General features: G+C 33.7%; 1 long non-coding RNA gene across 1 annotated transcript; it reads left to right on the forward strand.

Moving 5' to 3' along the window:
• Positions 1 to 5,357: 5,357 nt before the first annotated feature.
• On the forward strand, positions 5,358 to 9,718 carry LOC127858989 (uncharacterized). Its single transcript, XR_008039224.1, has 4 exons — positions 5,358 to 5,529; positions 7,893 to 7,953; positions 8,101 to 8,565; positions 9,575 to 9,718. It is a non-coding gene; the product is annotated as an uncharacterized LOC127858989 (long non-coding RNA).
• The last annotated feature ends 409 nt before the right edge of the window (positions 9,719 to 10,127 follow it).

A 10,127-nucleotide genomic window follows, 5' to 3' on the forward strand; every position in this document is an offset into this window, starting at 1 on the left:
ATGATATTTCGATTCTTTTTTTAAGTCTGAGTCTATAAATCAGACTTAAACGTTGGTGATTTCAAGCCTTGTTTTTATGTACACATACCTAGTGTGCTTTTTTTAATTACCACCAGTTACTGAAAGTGGGGGTACTGTGCTCACCAGTTATTGAAATGGGGTTTAATTTTCGAATTTTGATGCATATATTGCGATTGCCTGTTGGAAGCATCCTGGTGCTCATAAAAGGTAAACAATAATAGTTTTTGAGTCCACGTTCAATAAAAACTGCTGAGAAACCCTTATATATGGCATAAAAATGCACATACAATGAACCGTGTCAATCGTAAACAATGAGAATCTTGTGCATAAAGTCTTCAATAACTTTTTAAATATTGATAATTCATCAATAGGATTTATACCGAGGTTAAATGGATATCAGTAGATCATCCTGCGCGTAAGTATAATGTCGAATAAGTATCGTAAATGTACAGAGCTTTCAAAAACTCCGACAAAAACATTCAGAATTCACCCGTTAACCGCCATTTTGAACACCAGTTACTATTTTTCTCACTTACGCCACGCCAGTTACTTGCGTACGATCCACCCCCTGAAAATCAAAGACATATAGAATATGTATTCTATAGGTCTTTGTCAAAGTCAACGACAATATCGTACAATATTTCGTTCACTAAACTTAAACAATTAAAAATCAGTTTTCCGTATGGAATTTGCCGAAATTTCAATGCCAGATGTGGTCTGGTAAAAGAGATGTTTGTAGATACAAAATGCTCGTTTTTATTATTGTTTTGCATATTTACGTTCAATTAATTTCCCGCAACGATATCTATTCATACGACACATAAACACTAACATGGTACCATTTTAGTGTTCGTGTGTCGTATGAATAGATATATTCGCGGGAAATTAAAATGGAATTAATTGTGTCAAAAATAAATAAAAACGAGCATTTTGTATCTACAAAAATCTATGGAATCATACAACATCTAGCGTTGAAATTGTGGCTATTGCTATAAGGAACCTTGATTGTGTAGGTGTTAAATTTATTGCACGAAATACTTAACAAATTTTCGTTGATTTTTAGCGTTATAGAGGCTTTAACTGATTTATGCCAGCTGTCAATCAAATTATTGTAATCGTATCAGCCAATCAGCGCTCAGGCAGCCGAATGCACGCCGTCCACATTATGGTGTATACAATAACTCAGCGCTGAAGAAATCAGCGTAAACGCCTTGTTTATAATTTAGATAAAAAGCTTCAACTTAAAAAAATATGCACTACCATTTTTAAACAAAAAGTAAAGGTTCCAAGTTCAATGCGCTATGAAGGTTTTATTCAGCAATCAAATATTTAAGCCCACGCTTTCCCCGAGGATAAATTACGTGATACTGTACATACTATATAAAGTCTTATTAGGTATAATATTTACAATATAATGCATATCAAAATATCTTGATGCTTCGCATCTCCAAATGTTTCAAGCAAAACAATCACACATTGAGCGCGTTACCACGTATATAATATATTCGTATAGTTCAGATGCATGTATTTTTTTTTTCTTGAACAGTTTATTGTTTACCGACAGAAAGTGATAATTTTTCATGTTCTTTACTCACGTATATGTAAAGGGAAAAAATGATTGTTTTATAATATATGCAGAAAACTTACTATGTTTTATTCGTTTACGTGCTTACATCGTACACTAATAAGTACGAAGGAACATAAACACTAATGTTTTCACGTATATATAGGTAAGGTAGAAACTGATAAAATGTGCAAGTAATATTGAATATTATAGAGCGCTGTGAGAAACAATCACTATTCATTTATGAAACAAAAAAGATGAAAATAATCTAGAACGCATTATTTCTTAAATAACACAACCAATGCAGTTAAAGCAGGCTATATATGTAAAAACCCACACATGGTTTATTAATACGACGCTTTAGCAGCATCTGAGATGTATGCAGCGCAATTTTTTCGACCATCTGATCGGCATGGTGGCGTCGGAAACAGATACCACATCGCACTTGTAGCGTGCGAACATGTTCAAACTACACGAGCTCCCACGTTGCAGCTGCAAAACCATGCATCAACTGAGATCTGTATATAACCACTATCACCTGCGCAATTGCGCAATTGTCATATTAAACAAAGAGCTGAGCAGCGCATTCCCTAAAGCAGTTCTTAATTGCACCATAAGCACTGCTACACATGTTCTCATGGACCTGGTTTTGGATGTTCTAATGCCCTCTTCGTCAGCAATTAACCAAAATAGGTTAACTCGCCCTTGAATCGGACGGGTTAACGGTACAATTTTATAATAAGCCTTGATCAAGACGGGACTCAGCTAATGTAGGCTTTTAGTCATTGTGTACACACCGGTCTTACTGACCTGTGTACTAACGCGAAAGGAATTGTGGGTAGCACTTTTTTTACGAGTGAACAGTGAAAGCGAAAGTCGGTCAGTTAATCATGCTTCTGATAATCGCTATCAGTCTTAATAGAAATTCAAAATCAAATTTAAACATAATTAAATAGCATTTCTTTAAACAACATTCCGTTATAACTCATATTAAAAAACGATTTTTATTTCGTTATTTACATTTTCATTCCTACGCAGAACTACTTTGGCGGAAGCATAATTCCCCAAACCAGGGGAATGCGATGCGTCTTAGTATAGAGGTGACGATAACCTAATGACGTCACCATCTATGTATAGAATGGGCTTTTAGTAGCATATCTTATGAATCTATTTTTCATATAACTAGTTGGTTCCCAGCTAAGTTTCATTGAATAAAAGTTGATTTTCAATACCCACTGAATTCGCCCATGAGTCGCACACATTCGCTCTTGACACGGACGCATATTTGTCTAAAGCACTTATTGGGTTACCCATTCCCTAGATTTATAATGATTCGAATATTCGCCGTTACATTCATGTGTTAAATGTAAAAGTGTATTGATTTGTCAACATAATGACGAAAATAAGTTTTTAAAAGGAAGACAAATGACATGGCCTCTCCTGGTGTCTATTCGAACTTAAAAAACAACGGAACCATCTGCAGCACTGGGGATGACATAGAAAAGTACGCATATACAAAGATAAAACATTAATCTTGTTGTTTGTGAGCTAAGGTATTCTTTATACATGGAGTCGTGTAAATTGGAACGAAATATCATGTCCTTCTTAAGGAAGCATTACGTTCTTCTAAAGAGCTTGACTTTTCTTTTATACCTAATGATAAAAAATGACATTTCTGCAGTGAAATAACAGCAGTGAAAATAACAAATTGTTATTTTCACCGTTGAAAATAACACAATTTCGGAACTCCTTTCTATTTTTAGATTATCATAAATAATTATATATATATTTTTTATGATCACGAGTGAATTAAAATCAACATACCACCGAATTCAACACATTTTCTTTTTATTTTATGCTTCAATTCAGCGTTTATTTATCCTGTAAGTACCTGTTATCGAACAGCACCTATTATCGGACGTTTTGTTTTGGTTCTGTATGCACATGCGCAAAAGTGCGCATGACGTCACATTGATAAACAAATGGTCGCACATGAAGTCCATGACCTACTTGCCTACTTAGCTTGAAACAAATGCGCCGAAAACAGATTAAAGGAATGCATTTATTGTTATTTACACCGTTTTGTGTGTTTTTGCTATTACTTTTTGAATGCATTTTTCAAAACGTGCGTTTACACACCAAAAAGCATATTTCCGTTTGCAATTTTGATTGCAGAAGACGCAGATTTTTTCGCCGAGTCCGGGTCACGTGATAGTCATGTTACTTTGTATATACTGGAGTAGTATTTATGAAGTGTCGGGGTAATAGGTTATGTTTACATCGACCGCATTTTGTTTTGTCTGCTAGAGGTGACAATAATCAGGGAATCAGGGAATCATTGTTATGAATTCTTGAAGGTAGTTTGCTGGAAAACTTTACAGATAAATCATTCAATGATTGAACTGTAAGTCATTTGTTAAAACAAATTGTTTTTGTCATTTAAGTGTTTCAATTTTAAGGTAATTTAACGCAATTTCTTAGGTGTTCAATAACTGGTTCGCCACCATACATTGTAAAAGAGTTTTAACTGGAAACTCCGCTGGTATAATGACGTAATTTCGTCATACTAATGACGTCATTTTGCGCTTTAAAATGTATTGAGGCACGCCACGGGAGAAACTCCGAGAAAGGGTAACTTTGAAGCGAAAGGTAAACAGCTGTTAATTATTTTCTTGAAAAATGGGCATAAAAGAAACAGAAAATGTGTTCTGGTCAGTGTAATATCGTTTGTTATTTCACTCGTGATCATAGAAAAATAATATTTTCACTCGTGGCTGCGCCACTCGTGAAAATATAATTCCTATGATCACTCGTGAAATAACAATCGATCTTACACTGACATGAACAAATATCCTCTATGTAATACATATTTTACTGTGAAATCTATCAAATAGAACGAACCATTGAGTCATTGCCTTCTTTTATTACAGAATAAGGTAATGTTTTCAATATTCATTCATTGGTGAATGCTTTGAAATTCATCCTGACCAAAATGCCGATGGTTTAAAGCTGATCGATAATTGAAAAAAAGTGAATTAAGCGCACTTTGTCGTAAACAGTTTACTTAACTGACTTATCCACGGAAATCAGCAGCTGCAATTGGTTCCGGCGTAAACTCTCCCTTACTCATGTGGATCTTGCAGCATCGCGCATTCTTTTGCAACAAAATATTTTTGTTAATAACAATTTGCATTCTCGCCTCGCACAGTCGCACGTAATGGTTATGAAACCTTGGGACCGATCGCCCTTTCTGTTGCAAATAAGACAAACCGTACCAGTCATCAATGCCATGGCTGAAACCTGCGGATTTTATTTGCAATGGCAAAGGCGATTCCATCTTGGTTGGTACAGGTTGCGCAATTGTCTTTGTTGACGTACTTCATCTTGGCGCCGATTCTGTATTATATTTAAGACGACAAGAAGTGTACACAACATCTTTGTCTGTAGCCTCATCGGTCACAATCATCAATTTTTTTTTTCGTGAATACTAAATGAGAGGTTTATTCCCATCGGTTTTTAAGTTCCTTCTTTCTTTTGGTCAGGCTCGTTTGGCGCATAGCGCACGAATAATATTTAAATTAAATGAATAAATGATAACACATTTATAAAACGGTGACTTTGGAATAAGTCGACATAAAATTATAAAATTAAAATATCACAACATATTTATAACAGTTACGATCGTCGTAGGCTTCGAGCCCCAGTACTGTTCACGCACAATTAACTCGATGACGTAATAAACACATCGTCATCAATACTGAGAAGAAATATCGAGTTGAAGTGACGTAATTAACCTCAACGGGTCTTCGTCATAACTTTGAATTTTACTACGATATAGAAAAGCTTCATACGTGTTTTATAAGCGATTTGATAACACCTTAAATTAACATCGTTTTATTTATATAAACTGATTTTTAAAGCTACTGTACAGTAACCGAAGTGAGGTAAGTTTTTCGTACTATCTGGTGTTCGTGGTAATTCATCGTACTAAATAGATCTACAAGTACTTTTTCGTTACTTTTGATTTAAGTTTTTAATATTAAATAACTTAGTCTTACCAACAATTGTTTTCTACAACATACCCGTCTGTTGACATATGATGATGATGCTTTACCTCATATTTGGTTAGATCTACATGACTTTTACTAGTCTAGTGAAGCTTAAATAATCCGAACCAAACGATAAATTGTATGTATAGATATATTCCGCTCGCTGATCAAATTACTTTAAAGGGACATGTTCGCGTTAAAAATAAATTGACAACATTGAAAAAATGGTTTCAGATTTGCAAATTTCGATATAGCTATGTATTTTGCAAAGAAACAGTAGTACTGACCATTTACCCTGCTCTAAAATATCAATTAGACCTCTATATGCATCTTATGGCGATTTAAAAACCTGAAAATTATAAAGCATTACAAACGCGAAGCGATGGAATAATTTGGAAAGTTCTGTTGTTATCGTTATAGTTTGTGACCTTACGACGATTGTTGACTTTTACTCCAAGGTTCAAGGTTCGAGCCCAGTTGTGGCTTATTTTTTCTCTCTTCCTTTAATTGTATTTATGTTTTATACTGGAGTTCTTTAGTTTCGATGTTTACATTTATCAATTTAAAGCATTATTTAATGACTAACTTCAAAAAATGCAAAAATCTGTGAAAAAGTCCCTTTGTAGACTTAATTGAGTAATCTCCCGTTAATGATAGGGCACCCTCGACCTTTATATTCGTTAAGCTAGTAAAAAAACTTCATTGCGTCCGCGATATTGCATGGTATCAACCGTTTATGGTTAGTTATTATAAACTGTTTAATCAAATTTCGATTAAGATGATTTTTCCCATTGAGCACTCGCGTTAACCAATAATAAAACGCTATTGACGATCAAATAACTAAAATGTATTTCAGTTTTTTTTTAAATCAACTTGGTTAACGTATGTGCTGTTATCATAAAATAATGATTAACATTAAAAAATGCTCGCCATTGGCGTTTTTCGAAGAAACGCGAGAGTTTGGAACGTTCATTGAAACGTCGTCTTTGCGACGTACAATTTAATAACTATGTCAACGTAAAGCGCACGTCGTATTCAAAATGTGATCTTGAATGGATGCAATAATTAACTTTTAAAAATATTAATATTATTCATGCAAATAACACCCTTAACGTCCTATGGATGATAACGTAGAACATATAAATAAATAAAGTGAATTTATAGACAATTGTAGAAAATATTACGATAAAAAATGCTTCAAATACAGAGATTGTAAACCCTTGATAAAGCAGACCCGATACTAAAACAGTTGAAGCGCAAGTATTTTTTAACCAGTATTGTCTTTGCCAAACGTGAGATCTATAATTAAAGTAGGGTTTCATTATTATATATTGATTTTGCGGGCAGTATTCAGGCCAATTAAGTGATTTCCTGCCGATAACTTTAGTCTTTCATCGCCCGATCTCCTATAACCTCTGTTATAGCAAGCTTGCATGGGGACATAGATTGTGATAGGGATATAGAAATAAAAGTCAATAAAACTGTTATAAATACTACAGAAATGATTTCTGCTCAATATCTTGAATTTTGATGGAGGTATTGCGCTAAAATTATGTAAAATTATATCTATTTTAATGTTATAATTTTTTTTCAGATTCATATGCTAACATTTTCACAATAGTGATCTCCTTGTTAGGTCCCGAATTGCGAAAAAATACTAGATTTTCACAGGAAACAAAGTGGAAATTGTGTTGATATGTCTTAGGCGTTTGATACAATTGAGGTTAATAAAAAAGAGAACCAAAATAACTTCATTGTATGGGTGACGGTGTACAATTCCCTATTACACGGTTTAGATGTATATGCCCACTGATAATATAATTATTCCACCTACTCGAACGCAGTCATCTAAGTAACATGCATACATACATCTGCTCACTAATCCGCAGTATTATTGAGTGTGGTGAAGTCTAATTAACTTATTATAATTAAATATGTTATGTTAAATATACATAATACTTAAGTCTGTATTTTACTGTCAGATACAGCACATATAAAATAACATTAGACTCCGCGTTTTATTATTTAAGCGATAACATGTACTAAACTACATACTATTGTTAATGAAAAAAACAGGTTGAAGTGTAATTATCTAATTCAGTTAATCAGTAATAACGACTTTTCATGTTTAAGTGTTGTGTTTTGTATAGTATCATGTATCGTATAATATTGACTGATGCTATCAATACATTCTCGCCTGGTAAAGTGTCTGGAATTTTATCATTCTGACATATTCTATAACACTTTTTTCGTTTCAGGACTGAACAGATGTCAAAATGTTCTTCGCCTTTCTTTTCGTGATATTGGTCACGTCTCAGCGTGAGTTACAAATTCGATACATCTGTATTTCAATATAATGTTTTTAAGTATGTATACAAATACAAATAAATGGGTGGATAAATTTTTTTTCAAATAATGTTAAAGAATAAGAAACATGAAAACTTTACATAGTATCACTTATTGCAGATGCATCCTCTGTCACCATTCGAGCTGACTTTTCGGAGAAGCACTTAGCAGAACTGTCAAATCCACCTACGAAAAGCGCAGTCTTTGAACGTCAAAGAGATATAAAAAATAAACATCCTCAGAGAACAATAAATCACATAATCTTTTCTAACAATTTAGCAAACTTACAAGACGGGTTTAAAAACAGCGTTGAACAAATGATCCAGTTTGGAAAATGTCCAAACACAACTGGAAACGGGAACGTAAACAACAAAAAGTGTTCTCTTAACAGCACTCTCTTTTCGGATGGGATCGTTTGGTCTATGTGGCCTAACGTTAATTCCGTGGAACCAGAAAACTGTTACTATGTCAGGTCCTGTAACATCACAATAGGTCTTCTTGGACTTTCAAATGAGATGAAACACTTGTTTCCAATAAATACATCAACAGACTGCCTCACTGTGAAAGAATGTGAAGACCCACCAGGTATTATAACGTTTGATATTGGCTTGCATATACGACAAAATGGAAATTTTTTACATAATGTTGTTGTCGTTTTAACTTATGCTGAAAAATGTCTTAATTTAAAATATTAGAATATTGGAATTAATGACTTCAAGTGTAATAACAAAAAGGACAAAACACGAACAAAATCCCACCAGGGTTTGAAACTGGGAACTCATGAATAGCGGGGCGATTAGCCATCTACGCATTCCGATGTATATACATACATCTGCCTTTTTATTATATTAAAATGGTCCATTTGTACTCATGATTGTTAATTCAAACAATATTTCTGTTCAAATTATTTCATTATAAATCATTTATAATTTCATCAATTTCCACCGATGATAAAGGTATTTCTATTTGCGTAATTACATTTGCCTCTCGTTTGTGAACGTTGTTTATTTCTGGAACAAGTGACACACATTCGACACATTTCAATTTGCATTATATGAACAAATTTTTGTTATTTGCTGAAACTAATATCTTTGTTTCACATATCAAGTGCAGCTTGTATTGGAGAATATCGATCAAATTACACCTACATAGAAAGCATTTACACCGTGCATATTTCACATTTATTATATATAAGTAATATGTGATCTTAAGCACACTTTAAACAAATATCGTAAAACATCGCGCAATCTAATGAATCTCTTTCAACATTCCAGCGCAGTTATCAACAGTGCGCGTTTACGTCGCGGTGTTTTCACGAAAATTACATTTCTAATAATGTTCGATTAAAGCTGATTTTGCTCGCTTCCGCGGATTGTCGCAGGGACAACTTTTTGTATTGCAATACAAATACATAAAAAACATATGATTTATTCAAAACAAGAACGAGGTTAAGCAATCAATTAAGTAACTAGTCATAGTATCATACTCATTTTTACTTACAATATAATACCGTGCTAGCAGCTCAATACCATTTAATGGTAATTTCAACGTGTTCCTTAGCAATCGTTTAATGTTATTGCTGTCTTTACTGCAGGTGTTGAACAACTGAAAAATGTGGGTTTAAAAGTCTCCGGAGCAACTTTTCATTTACGATCGCACTTTTTAAGGTAACGTCAGAGCATGCTTTGATCGTTTGAATGTTTTAAATAAAGCATACACATTGGTGATAACATATCTTATTGGAGATTAACGCATGAATGTTTCCAAAACGTTAATCTTAAAATGGTCCTTAATCAACACAACATGAACTAAAATAGTAAAAAAAATCGGTCTATGATAGTTTCTGTTAGTATACGTATATTCCTCTTTGCACAATATCTAAGTATTCAATAGTTATAACTGTTTGTGTTATTTATACTTAGTTTTGATGATTTATTGTAAGGATAGTTGTCCTTTTTTCAGCATCCTTCTACACAGACTCATGGAAAGACGCATGGATGAAACTCCTCATATGGTCACCGATATGCTTATTTGTATCATATTTGCTGCTGTCGGCCAGTATTGCGAACGGGAACATTATTTGTAAATGTATTCACTCATGCATGTTTATTTAGTTTTTGTTTTAACGGAAACCAAGCTTTCTAACG

This window comes from Dreissena polymorpha, chromosome 1 (genome assembly GCF_020536995.1).
Source record: "Dreissena polymorpha isolate Duluth1 chromosome 1, UMN_Dpol_1.0, whole genome shotgun sequence".
Classification (NCBI taxonomy): Eukaryota; Metazoa; Mollusca; class Bivalvia; order Myida; family Dreissenidae; genus Dreissena; species Dreissena polymorpha.